This window comes from Helianthus annuus, chromosome 6 (genome assembly GCF_002127325.2).
Source record: "Helianthus annuus cultivar XRQ/B chromosome 6, HanXRQr2.0-SUNRISE, whole genome shotgun sequence".
In the NCBI taxonomy this organism is placed as follows: Eukaryota; Viridiplantae; Streptophyta; class Magnoliopsida; order Asterales; family Asteraceae; genus Helianthus; species Helianthus annuus.
This window is the reverse complement of record NC_035438.2, coordinates 95660778-95674920: the sequence shown is the minus strand read 5'-3', so window position 1 is coordinate 95674920 and position 14143 is coordinate 95660778. Positions and strand designations below refer to the sequence as shown.

At 35.5% G+C, this 14143-nt stretch overlaps 1 non-coding gene across 1 annotated transcript; it reads left to right on the top strand.

Annotated features, from left to right (window-relative positions):
• The first annotated feature begins 12913 nt into the window (after window positions 1–12913).
• On the top strand, window positions 12914–13020 carry LOC118479949. The gene has a single exon (XR_004861591.1). It is a non-coding gene; the product is annotated as a small nucleolar RNA R71 (small nucleolar RNA).
• Window positions 13021–14143: the final 1123 nt, after the last annotated feature.

Sequence of the window (14143 nt, the reverse complement as noted above, 5' to 3'; positions counted from 1 at the left end):
AAGAACGAACATACATATATACAAAGAGACTATTGTATATACAAGAAGACCGACTAATATTTATATATTTAGAAATAAATATATATACAAAAGGGATGAATATATATATATATATTGTGAGAATATATATATATATATAGGAAGAAGATCATGCGAGAACCACCTCTTATTGTGAGAACCGCGAGAACCAATGTGAACACACCAAAAATGCCTAAAAATAGCTAAAAATCACACAAAATTTTTTTTTTTGAATTTTTTAATATTTTTTATAAAAAAATCGCTACTTTTCGAAGCAAAAAAAAAAAATTAAAAATTTTTTTTTTGGCTTCTAAAAGTAGCAATTTTAACATAAAAAATATTAAAAAATTCAAAAAAAAATTTTTAGATTTTTTTTTTATTTTTTTAGATTTTTTTTAGATTTTTTAGGTTTTTTGGGGGTTTAGTTTTTAGCATTTTAGCTTGAGTGGGGGTGGGGGGGGGGGGTTTAGGTTTTTGGGGGTGGGGGAGGGGGGAGGGGGGTGGGGTTAGTTTTTTTTAAGGTTTTTTTTAGCATTTAGCTTGGGGGGGGGTGGGGGTTAGGTTTTTTTAGGTTTTTTTTTTAGGTTTTTTTAGCTATTTTAGGTTGTGTTTACATTGGTTCTCAAGGTTCTCACAATAAGGGTGGTTCTCGCATGAGCCCCTCCCTATATATATATATATATATATATATATATAAGGATCATGACCTCAAACACTCGTGCGAGGCACAGAGGCATATGAAGGGCTAGGCCCATTCATATATAACATGAACATATATATATATATATATATATATTAACGAACAATTGAATATACAAAATTATCAACACATCGAAACAAACAAGGGTTCCAAAACAATCAAACAAATACAAGATTAGAACACTTGTAGGTTACGTCACGTTCACGGAACCCCGCGACATCTAGAGATTTTGCACGGAAAGTAAATCAGTGAGTTCATGCCCCTCTTTTCTTTAAATGCTTTTCAGATTTAAACTCTCGGGGGGGGGGGGGGGTACATGTTACAAATGGTATGGTTAAGCTAGGTAATGAAAAAATCAATCATATCATGTGCGAGTAGGGCAGTGTATAGGGTAATCACCATTCAGTACCGAGGAACGAAAGGGGTAGATCTATTGGGTTTTGGCGAGCCCCGCTCTTATCGGCACAATTCCGTTCGATAGAGTGCTTTTGTGTCCATTTCAAATGTGCGCGGAATCGTCTAGGTTTGGTTGCTTCCTATGTCGACACACATATTAATGTACTTGCAAAACATTTATAATCAATCAGATTTTATTAACGCTTTACATACCGATTTTCAATACAAATACTTCAAAGTTTTAACGATTCACTTGATTCAAAATAAACACATGAATTCACCAACTTTTGTTGACGTTTTCAAACTTAACATGTATTTCAAGTGACTAGTGGACTCCATTTGGAAAACAAGTCATGGTATCAAAAAGTCAAGCGTAGATGTCATCCACTTTTAAAAGGTTTGGTTTACATGTCTCGCCTTCATGATAAACATGGAACGCAAAGCCTTGGTTGTGTTAAAAACTTTGTTTTGTAAACTTGTTTTATTTTCAAACAATGTAACTTTTGAGTTGTCTTTCTTATGTATGGTTGTAAACTTGTTTAAGTTAATCGTATGGCTGAACATCTCTTCACTTTTATTCACTTAGATGTTTACTCAATTCAAATGCAATGATTACTGTTCAGATCGCACCTCGCGCTTCCGCTACGAGCGGATGTGACATATAAGGAATCACTATTTAGTCCATACATTTATTCCCTATTTTAGAGAATCATATAGAGTGTATAAATTTGTTAAAAACCTCAAACTTTTCTTTTAAGTATAAGGTTAGGAATGATATTAGGATTCCAACGTTAGTACTCCACTATCCCCTTCCTCATGCCCAAATTATACCAAAAATATGAGATTTAGTTTATTTTCACTTATACATTGGAGTCTCCATCCCAATACCTCATCTATACATATAATAAAGTAAACTATATGAGGACACATGGCGTTTTATGGGGCAATCTCAATTGTCTTTTCCCGCCTAAATAAATAGTTATTATAACTACTATTATCTATCTAATTTAAACTAATCTATAAGTTGGTAGATAACTATTATTTAATTAAAATTAAATTCAATGTATTTTTCAAATATTTATGAAATTACGGCTCATTTATCTTATTTGGGATACGGATAATCCAAAATATCCACCAGTAAGTAACTTCAAAATTAAAATATATATGCATATAGATTTAAATCAAAATTCTCACATATTCCTATTTAATCACATGAATATTATTTTTTTATCGGTTATCCTTTTGTTTTTCATATTTATTAGATTATATAATATTTTGGATATAAAATATTAAGGAATCAAATAACATGTGCAGGTGCTTATAATTTTTATTAATAATATAACTTCTTTTCACGACTATATTCTTTCTTTCTTTTCACGTATTGTTTATCATTTAATATTTCATTAATCCAACTCCATCTAATACATGGTTTCTAACCTAATTTCTATACTATATCTATCTATACTTACTATACAATAAAAGAAACCAATAAAAAGACACGTGTCATCATTCTAAACTATCTACTATTATTTAATTATAGATAATTATTATTTAATTTAAATTATTAAATTTAATATATGTTTCAAACATTTAAGAAATTACGGATAAAGTTTTATAAATTATCTTATTATTTATTTATATTAATTACTAGGTTATTATTCTAAACCATCTACTCTTACTTAATTGTAGATAATTATTATTTAATTTAAATTATTAAATGTAATATTCGTTTTAAAAACATTTATACCAAATTCGAGTATCACCACTTTAAACCTCAGCAATTAATCATCAGTTTGAGTAATAAACAACAATATATTAATTATATTAATACCAATATATACATAAAAAGCAAAATGAAATTCGTTAAAAATGTAAAGACACTAATAACCAGGTGTAAAATGTAAAGACATTAAAAAACAGGTGTAATGTTGATTATTTAATCATCAACTTGGTTTGAAATAGGGTTTTCGTCTTAACAGATTGAAGAAAGTCAAAGCCTATAAAACATTTTAGGAGGAGACGTCAATAATAACGATAATTTATACTTATCTAAATAATTTAAATATTATTTTGTAGCTATAAGTTTATCTAATTGGCTAAATTAAGACTACTGTTATTTAAATAAAACTTGGGTTCACGTCGTGAGAAAGTCAATGATACAGTTTGTCTACTAATCGATGGTTCAAATGTTATATAATTATAAACTTAACAAACATCACAAGTTTGATCATACATAAAACAAAATTTTGTTCGGATATCAGAAAAAGTGTCTTAAAATATCGTTTTATAATTGTTAAATCTTTGTTATTAACTATTTGATATTTTATTTACTTAACCCGTGTAATACACGGGGTTATAACCTAGTACCCTATATTACGTAGAAAACTAAAGTAACCCTCCTATTTAGGGGGTTCACTATTCATCCCACATCTTATATTTCTGAGTGATTAAGCGGTTGTGGTAAAAAAAATATTATTGGAGAGGAAGATGGAGATTCAAATAGGTAAAAAAAAAAACCTTATATTTTTCTATAGTCTGAGAAAGAGACTATATAAAGATCTAATGGGAATGCTCTCACACGTCTGATTTTACATCTCTATTTATTCTTTTTATTATCTCTGTTTTGTTTATCCTTGAATTACAAACCAAAATGCTTAAGTTCAAAATCGAAACTGTTGATGTACAATCTTTAGATGTGAATAGTAATAGCAAAAGCTTTATATTTTGGAGAGGAAGATGGGAAAAAGAAATAGAAGAAATATTTAAAACTTTAAGATAAGGGTAGAAGTGAAAATAGAGATTAGAATATGAGGGTGAGGATCATATAGGATTCGAATATGAGGGTGAGGATCATATAGGAAGTTTATTTTGCCTAGGAAGGATAGGAAGCAATAGGATTATGACATGTATCAAAATCTAAAATAAAGAGAAAGGGTATTTTAGTCAATTGTATCCTTTCTTCTTCCTTCTTCTCCCAAGTAACTTCAAAACCCACCATTTTCAAAACCACCATCTTCAACCATTTCTTCACTTTCTATCTCAATAATCACTACATTATAGTGCGATTTTCGTCACCAATCAATGATTCGAACACCCGATCAACGTGTTCTTCAGCTTTTTGAAGAAACCCAGTTATTTCATACAATATCTCATTTTTTTCCTGTGATTTTGAAACGAATCACTCGATTCGTTCGATTCGATCAATGATAAGTGTTTCTAACATTCAAATTTCGTCAATCGTTGAAGAAATTGGCTTCGATCTAAGTAAGAAATTTTTGAATTGCATTTTTACGATCTGGGGTTTTGAATTGAGTAATTGCGTTTTACGATCTTAGCGGGGGTCCGGGGGCAGCGCCCCTAGGAGCAGGGTCCAAGGGGCGGCAGCCCCTGGCGGGGTCCTAGGGGCAGAGCCCCTAGCTGGGGTCGAGCTGATTCAGACAATTCACAGAAATTGCCTCATTTCGAAGACAAAAATTCGTAGACAGTTTTTGATTTCATACTCCCTGGTTCAGACAATTCACAGACAATTTTATGTGTCAATTGCGTTTTAGAATTAGGACAGTTTTATGTGTTTTCTGGCCATTGCGTTTTAGAAAAACACAATTTTGAAGTGTTTTTAGTCCATTGCGTTTTAGGTAAACACATTTTTATGCGTTTTCAGTCCATTGCGTTTTAGAAAATACACTTTCTTTTGTGTTTTTAGGCCATTACGTTTTAGAAAAAAAGACATTTTAAGTGTTTTCTGGCCATTGCATTTTAGATAAACACATTTTTGAAGTGTTTTTAGTCCATTGCGTTTTATGTAAAACACATTTTTATGCTTTTTTAGTCCAATGCGTTTTAGAAAGTACATTTTTTTGTGTTTTTAGGCCATTGCGTTTTAGAAATAAGACATTTTTAAGTGTTTTCTGGCCATTGCATTTTAGAAAAACACATTTTTGAAGTGTTTTTAAGTCCATTGCGTTTTAGGTAAACACATTTTTATGTGTTTTCAGTCCATTGCGTTTTAGAAAGTACACTTTCTTTTGTCTTTTTAGGCCATTGCGTTTTAGAAAATAAGACATTTTTAAGTGTTTTCTGGCCATTGCGTTTTACAAATAAGACATTTCTCTGTGTTTTTTGGTGCACTGAGTTTTTAAAAAAATCATTTTTTACGTTTTTTGTCTATTGCGTTTTACGCAACTGGGTTTTCGAAAATATAGCAATAGTATACTTGTTTTAAAGATAAAAAACGCTCGTTTTATTGGTGCAATTTTATAAAAACAATAATGTTGTATGAAAAAGTTATTAACGTTTAAAAAATTGGGGGGAATTGGAGGAGAGAGAAACTATTGTCCTGGATTGACTAGAATGCCCTTACACAAACCCACGCGCGTCTTTTCTTCCCTTTAATTTTCCTCATTTAATCAAGGGCGGACTTAAGACAAAGGCAGGGTGGGCGGGCGCACCCCCGGGAAAAAAAAAATTAGTGCTAAGTTCCGTCAAAAATCCCGTCCGCACCCCTTGGAATTTTTCGTCCGCACCCCTTGGAATTTTCCGTCCGCACCTCTTGGAATTTTTCGTCTGCACCCCTTAGGTAAAAAGTGTTATCAATTTATATTTTAATTTTTTTTAGTAAACTCTTATTTTATTTTAAATACTACCTAAATTATATGACTTTTAATACCTAAATAACTAAACCCAAATACCCAATACCTTTAACTAGCCCACTACTAAGTCTTAGCCCAATAAACAAACCCAACAAATCAACAATATTTCAAACTAAAATAAAATAAACAAGCCCAAAACCCTTACATATTCTCTCCCGCTCTCTCTATACCACCGTAATCAGCCACCATACCACCGACGATCGAACACGGGTAAATTTCTTTGTTATTTTTGATGAATTTTGGTTGATTTTTTGGTTGATATTAGCCGCATACTAACCATGACAGTAGACACGTGCTTCGTTTTGTTTTTCATTATGTTATATGGTGGGTTATATTTTGTTAGTGATGATATTTTGCCTTTTTTTATAGCCGCATACACTATACAGTAGATCTGGTGGGTTATATTTGTTAGAGAAGAATGTTTGGCTTTTTCTTTTTATGGTGTATATGTTGTTTAAATGATTTTTAGGGTTATTTACATTATGATTTCTAGGGCTTGAATTGTTGATATATTATGTAATATGTTATGGAGCCATGTTTTGGATAGATTTCAAAAAATGAAAACCCGTAGGGTGACGTTTTAATTATGTTTGTAACATGGTTTGACATATTTTTGATGATTATATAAATTTAGTTTGATGTTCTTTTGTTTTACATGACCCGACCCGACCCGATACGAACCGATTTTTTACTTAAATACCTTGGGGCCTAAATTTTTTAAGAATGTTCCGCACCCCATGGAAAAATTCCTGGGTCCGCCACTGCATTTAATCTTAGCCCTTGATTAAATTAATTGATGGTCAAAATTACTTCTTAGCCTTCCTAGCCAAATAAACTTTCTATTATATCCTAACCTTCGAATATGAATACTCTAGAGGAAAAGCTTCTTGCCTGAGGCGTGTTCATTTATTTAACGTTCCAAGTATATACCATAAACAAAGTGACAAATTCATCAAAACAGGAAATCAAACTATTTCATCAAATATCTTAATATATTACTATTCAAGTATTCAGTTATTTATTTTGTTTTTTTATCTGTTGTATCATTTGTAAATGCTAAAACTAATTTTGGCTTTCTACTTGATATAAACTAGAAGATTGACCTGCGCGCTTTGCGTCGCGGCCAACGAAATTGACATGTTGTTGATCAGATTCACATATACAATGTGTTAAAGATGTTTTTTTCGGTTAAGTCTTTATTACTATCTTATACAAATAAGCAATTCACCAAATAATCTCAATACAATTAGGTAGCGTTCGTTTCATGGAATGGAATGGAATGGAATTAGGAAGTTTTTCTTTGTAAAATTGATCTTGGTTGGGGGAGGGAGGAATTTGAAATCCTTCACTCTAATGAAATTTGTGACTATTTCAACATTCCTTAGAAATCCTTCACTCTAATGAAGGAATGGAATGGAATGTTGAAATAGTCACAAATTTCATTGATTAAAGAAATTCATTGGATTTCAAATTCCTCCCTCCCCAAACCAAGATCAATTTTACAAAGAAAAGCTTCCCAATTCCATCCATTCCATTCCATGAAACGAACGCTACCTTAATGGTATCATAATTACTACGTTATATGACTTGTATCCATATAAATAACCTATCGTATTAAGCTCCCCGCGTTGCGGCGGGGGTGTAAAACCGTGACAAATAGCACCAATATCACACTATAGCCAACGACCACCAACATTGAAGTTGCGGCGTCTTAATGTGGAAAAATTAGACCGACATATAAAAATAGAAAATAATAACTAACTCGATTTAGGACTCGCACGTTGTGACGAACTTATTAAACGGGAAAAAAATAGATGACGTAAACACACTGAACCACACACGTACGTTGCCCCATGTTAACTCGCAAAATTTAGAACGAAACGTATAACAAAACGTAAAATCGTTGGACCACACGCACATATTGTGCCATGTTAACTCGCAAAATTTAGAACGAAACGTATAACAAAACGTAAAATCGTTGGACCACACGCACATATTGTGCCATGTTAAATCGCTGATGTGTGCGAGGTGTTATATATTTTTGATGTATATTTTAAGCCCCTTTTTACACTTTTAGCCAAGTTTTAAATTTATAAAACACGATATTTACTAACACTAAACACACATATGGGCAAGTGCACCCATTGTGGACGTAGTATAGTGTTGGTAAGATACCGAGGTCGTCCAAGGACACAAGAGCTTTTAGTACCGGTTTATCCTCAACGTCTAATCAAATCAAAATGTTAGGAAAGGTTTTTAAACTAAGAAAATAAAAACTAACTAAATGCTGAAAAATAAAAATAAAATAAAAACAGATAGACAAGATGAATCACTTGGATCCGACTCGTGTATTAGTATAACCTTTGATTATTTTCGCACTTTTGCACTTGTTTAAGAGATTATCTTAGTTATTGTAGTAGGCCCCTCTTTTGAAGGCGACGTTACCCTCAACCCAGTAGTTTGAGTCAGCAAGGATACAATCCTAAAGGGTTGGATTATTGGAAGGTAATTAATTAAGTTATTAATGCAAATTGTGGTAGGCCCCGCTTTTGGCGGTGACGTTACCCTCGGCTAAGTAGTCTGAGTCAGCAGGGATACAGTCCTAAATAGCCGGGTTATAGTATTAATAGTAGTTAACTTATGAGGGGGTCAAAGAGTTTGGATCCCCGCCATCCAATACCTATGGGCATTGAAGGAGATCCTACTAAATTTGACCCAGGTCCCTTGCAGGACCTCTAAACGCTGAACAAGGGCAAGAACCTTACCAAACCATTCCCTTAACCCCCGACCAGGTAGCCAACATACCTCCATATAGACCGTGGAGATATGAATGGTGAAAATCTGTTATTTTATATAGACAGTAAAATAATGCCAAGACACCACAGACAAACGATAAGGAAAGATCACCTTCAACATAAGTAACTAGTTATTAAAGTCATTAATACAAAACCAAATAAAAAGTGCAAAAGATTAAAAATAAAAAGTATTATACTAAACACTTGTCTTCACCAAGTGATGTAAGAGACTTAGGCAAACATGGCCTTGATTGTCAAGAACTCTTACGATCAATCTTGGATCCCGAGACGACTCACACACTCTACGATGGACAATGGATGATGGTGGTGGATGATGGTGGTGGATGATGGTGTTATGGTGGTGGTGGGTGGTGGATGAAGTGTGAGAGAGGTGGTGTGCCAAGGGATGAGTTGAAATGAAACCAAGCACTCCTATTTATAGGCTGAACAGAAGGCTGGGCACGGCCCCGTGTCCGCTGGACACGCCCCCGTGCCCGTCTGACACTCTCTCTCTTCATTAATTGTAATTCGCAATTACAATTAATGCGCCTGCTGTACTTTCGCCACGCCCCCGTGCTCACTGGACACGGCCCCGTGGTGGGCAATAGAAGCTTCTATATGTTTGTCTTTTCTGCTGCTTCTTGGGCACGGCCCCGTGCTGGCTGAGCACGGGGCGTGTTCAGTCTTCTGTTTTCTCTTCTTTGCTTGGGAGGATGCCGTTGAGGGGTCGGGCAATCCACTTTTGTTCCTTTTCTTGTATTTATGTTAGAATCAACTGTCTTTTTGCTTCTTTTGTGAACTTGAGCTCATTTCATCCTGAAAATACAAAAGGAAGACAAAAACACTCTTTTCCCAACATTAGTACTTAAAAAGGGTTAGTTTTATGCCACATTTGATGTAATTTATATGTTGCATTTTACACACATCAAATACCCCCACACTTGAACTTTTGCTTGTCCTCAAGCAAAACTCTTTAAATATGTGGCTTACACTCCCAAATGGAATGGGTAGAAGAGAAGGTTTTTGGCTTGTATAGAGTGTCGGGAATCCAAGATCTTTTTAGGTTTTATTTTTATTTATTTACAATCCTATTCGTTATGATTTATTTAGAACGTTCCATAAGAGAAATTACTTATTTAGGCTTAGCATGCCTTTTTAAAATTTCATTTATATACAAGTTCACATACCTCACGGGAGAAATCACTCAACACTCGGCCGTAGGTGTAATTTTTTAGTGAATCACTCGAGAGCGGCATGGAACTTATTCCTACCATAAGCTTGCCAAGCAATCAATCCTCCTCCTTTTTAACTATATACCTTTGTAAATATCAAGAGGACTTTTTGGGTGAAGGGTTAGGCTTGGGCTAAAGGTGGGAGGTTGGGTTAGTGGTTAGTAAAAGGGCGAAAAGCGTAAAAAGCATCGGTTTTCGTAAAACACTTTGTTTTTAGTGACTTTTTATTTTGAAGTATTTCTCCAAACAAGCTTTTGTTTTCATAGCTTTGTTTGTTTTTAACTTCATCATTCTCTTTTTTTTTTATCACACACAAAAAAACTGAGCTTACGAAAAACCGAGCTTGTTACTAAAATAAAGGGTGAAAATAAAAAGGGTTTTGGTGGGTAAAAAGGGTATTTAGGGTAAAGAAATGAAAGGTTTAGGCTCAAAGGGGTTAACTAGGGGGATTTTGGGTAGGTGGTAAAAAAAATTGAAAAATAATGGTGTAGAAAGAAAAAATGGTTAGTCCTAATGCCTCCATCATTTACTTACTTGGGTTTAAGTTGGTAAGGACCGAGAATGAATCGTCGTGGCAAGTTCTAGAGTTGTAAGAACCAAGCGGCTATTCACACAAGAAACGAAAAATGAGCATTTAGTTTAAAGATGTAAATTTGTATGCTCAATAAAGGCTCAAAACTCACTTTTGTGGGAATGGGTTTTTAATGTGATCAAGTATATATAATCAAATTTTAATTAGATTTGTCATGCTTTTTCATAATTTTCTTATGTTGGTTCTTGTTATCACGACGCTCTCGGTTGTAAAATTTGTAAAAATATAACCTTATTAATCTTAGGATTCCTAACTTAAACTTTAGACAAGTAAAAAAATTGAAAAATTTTGAAAAAAAAAAAAATTTGGGGTGTTTAGCGGTTCCAATAGAGTTTTGTGTAAGGCTTGTTGTTAGGACTTGCAAAATTTCAAGGTTTTAGCTTCCCCCCACACTTAAATTACACATTGTCCTCAATGTGTCCCAAAAATAATTTTTTAGGTTGATTGGATGTGTAATGTGGTGTTAAAAAGCAAAGATTTATGTTACTGACAGTCTGGACACGGCCCCGTGGGGACCGGACACGGCCCCGTGTTCAGGTGTCAGTAACAAAAATTAAAGAAATAAGACAGAAGCCTGGACACGGGTGCGTGTCTGGTGAACACGGCCCGTGTCCAGTTACCTGAACTGGGCATTTTTCTGCAGGGGTTCAGCACGGGGCCGTGTTGGTTGGACACGGCCCGTGTTGAGCCTTCTGTAATGGAGAATTTTGTGTCGGGTTGCCTTGTTCTTGTGCATGGGGCCATTTTTCTTGTTCCCTTTGTCATCCTTTACCACCATGAGTGTGTTTTGTTTCTGCAAATTAAAAATAAAAGATTAAACTAAACTAAGGATAGTTCCGCGGAATGCCTCTGTGGTGCGCCACGTTTATAAGGGTCCTTGGCTAGACCCAATGTGAGGTTATATATTTTCTGAGTGGGATGCTTGGCGTCCCATGTTACACCGTCGGAGAGCAGCATCCAAACTTGAATCAATAACCTTCATGTAGTTGACCGGGTCGTCGTCTTCTATTCTCTTCCCCAACTCCGAATTTTACTTCATCATCCCCGTACCTCAAGGTGAGTGTTCCGTCATTCATATCTACCACTGCTTGTGCGGTGGCGAGAAATGGTCTCCCTAGTATGAGGGGGACCTCGGTGTCTTCCTCCATATCGAGTATGACAAAGTCGGCTGGATAGACGAATTTGCTTACCTTTACCAAGACATTTTCGATGACACCTTGCGGGAATTTGACGGATCGGTCAGCAAGTTGTATGCTCATTTTTGTAGGACTCGTTGTTCCTAGGCCGAGTCTTTTAAACATTGATGAGGGCATGAGGTTAATGCTAGCCCCAAGGTCGGCTAGTGCATTACGAACGGGGGACTCCCCGATTGAGCAGGGAATTGTGAAGCTTCCGGGATCGATTTTCTTTTGGGGAAGTTTATTGAGTACGAGGGCAGAGCATTCTTCGCCTAAGTTAACTAATTGCAAAGTTTCAATTTTCTTTTTATGAGTGAGGAAGTCCCTCATAAACTTGGAGTATTTGGGCATTTGGGTTAGGACATCAATAAAAGGAATATTGACATGCAATTGTTTTAATAGACTTTCGAACTTTGCGAATTGCTCATTGGTCTTTTGACGAATTAACCTACCGGGGTACGGGACTCGAGGAGCCTTGGTAGGCTCTGGTGACGGAGGGGAGTTCTTCTCCTGTAGAGGCGGGGGTACCGTTTCTTCTGTCGGCGGTGGCGCTTCTGCAGGCCCCACGGTGCGGTTTCGTAACGTGATGAGATGAACTTGCGCTTTTGGGTTTGTTTCGGTATTGCTAGGTAATGCACCTTGTGGTCTCTCGGCAAAATTTTGAGCTATTTGATTTAATTGTTTTTCTATGTTTTGAATACTAGCTTGTTGATTTCTAAAATTTGATTCTAATTGTAGAAATCTTTCCGAGTTTTTCTTTTCAGTGTCGGAGATGAGGCGAGATACAGTATCTTCAAGCCTTTCTCGTCCACTTTGTTGTTGAGTGAAATTTTGTGACTCATTTCTTGGTTGTTGAAAGTTTGTTCGTTGGGTTTGTTGGTTACTACTATTGCCGGGTTCTCTCCAACCAAGGTTTGGGTGGTTTCGCCATCCTTGGTTGTAAGTGCCCGTTGGAGGACCCGACGGCCTAGGTCTATTATCAATGTAGCTTACCGATTCTTGTTGATCGTCCGTTTCTTTCATACAACTCCAATTTTCATGTGGCCCACCATACCCTTCACAAGCCATAACCGAGACTGTTTTTGTCATTTCTAATTTTTTTATTTTTGAAAAAGGGCCTCGATTTGGGCTTGTAAAGAAGTGCTTTCATCAACCTTATGGGCGCCCGGGGCAATAGATTTATTGCCTCGGGGGGTGTGCCATTGAAAATTGGTTTGAGCAATTTCCTCAATTTGGTTATATATTTCATGCGGGCGGCGATTACCTAAAAGTCCCCCGGAGCTAGAATCAAGTGTCTGCCTTGTGTGTGGCAACAGTCCATTATAGAAAGTGGATACTTGTTGCCATATCGCAAGACCATGATGTGGACACTTACGTAATAGCTCCTTGAACCTTTCCCAAGTTTCATATAAGGATTCCCCGTCCTCTTGTGAATATGTATTAATTTCAGTCATTAATTTAGCCGTTTTAGCGGGAGGAAAATACTTATATAGAAATTTTTGGGCTAGTTCATCCCAGGTGTTTACTGTCACGTCCCCAGACCCCATCTTGGACGGAATCGGGAGCCGCGAGCAGTCCAGTGGTACCGGTGATTATTTTGAAAAATATTGCGGCGGAAATTTCATCAGGACCGTGAGTTAGGAAAAATATCAGAGTTTAGAAACACCGGATTTTTATTTTAAATTGATGGAATAAATTCCATGTTTTACAAAAGTAGCTTTTAATACGGGATAAACCTAAAAACAATATTTCTTAAGTTGATTTAATTAATAAAATAAGCCACTTCTTGAAGTCCTTCAGTGCTGGATCCAATTCTTACTCCAATCTACTGTAATTACCTGAAATGCGTTTTAAAAAGGTTTTGTCAGCGGGAAATACTGAGTGAGTTCATTCAGTTTACTAAAACGACTCATTTGTTATAATCTACAGTATTAAGAGAGATTACAATGTTTCTGATATCAAACCAACTACCCACGGTACTTTACCACTCGACCCATTGGCCCACCTGTCCAATGGTGTCTGTGATTATGGTCATATCACCCAATGGCTGCCCCAATGGTGACGATTATCAAGTAATGTATACAAAACCCCACATACCGGCTGTAACTTGGTGATTACATAAACTTAATCACTGTAATTATAACTTTGAAAATAATTTGGAGTTTTGTAAAACAGTTGATAAAAAGAGAATGACTCACTTTATAAGCATGCAAGATTGAGTTAACAAGCTTCTTGATTCTACTTCTTCCGATTATTAAGCATGCACTTTATTATTCTGGATCTTCTGATGATTTAATAGTTTGTTTGATTGCGAGTGTGTAGTGGGAAGTATTTTCGGTAGTTAAACATATAGTTTAACAGAATGGAATACGTATTTGTGTAAAACCTAAATCAAACCTTAACGATAGTCACGAGATTCGAACCTTAACGATAGTCACGAGATTCGAACCTTAACGAACTTCACAAAGTGTAGTCTTATTCAGACAGTACTTTGGCATCCGTTTAACGAACTCACAAAGTATAGTACTTTGGATTCCGTTTAACGAATTCACAAAGTATAGTACTTTGGATTCCGTTTAACGA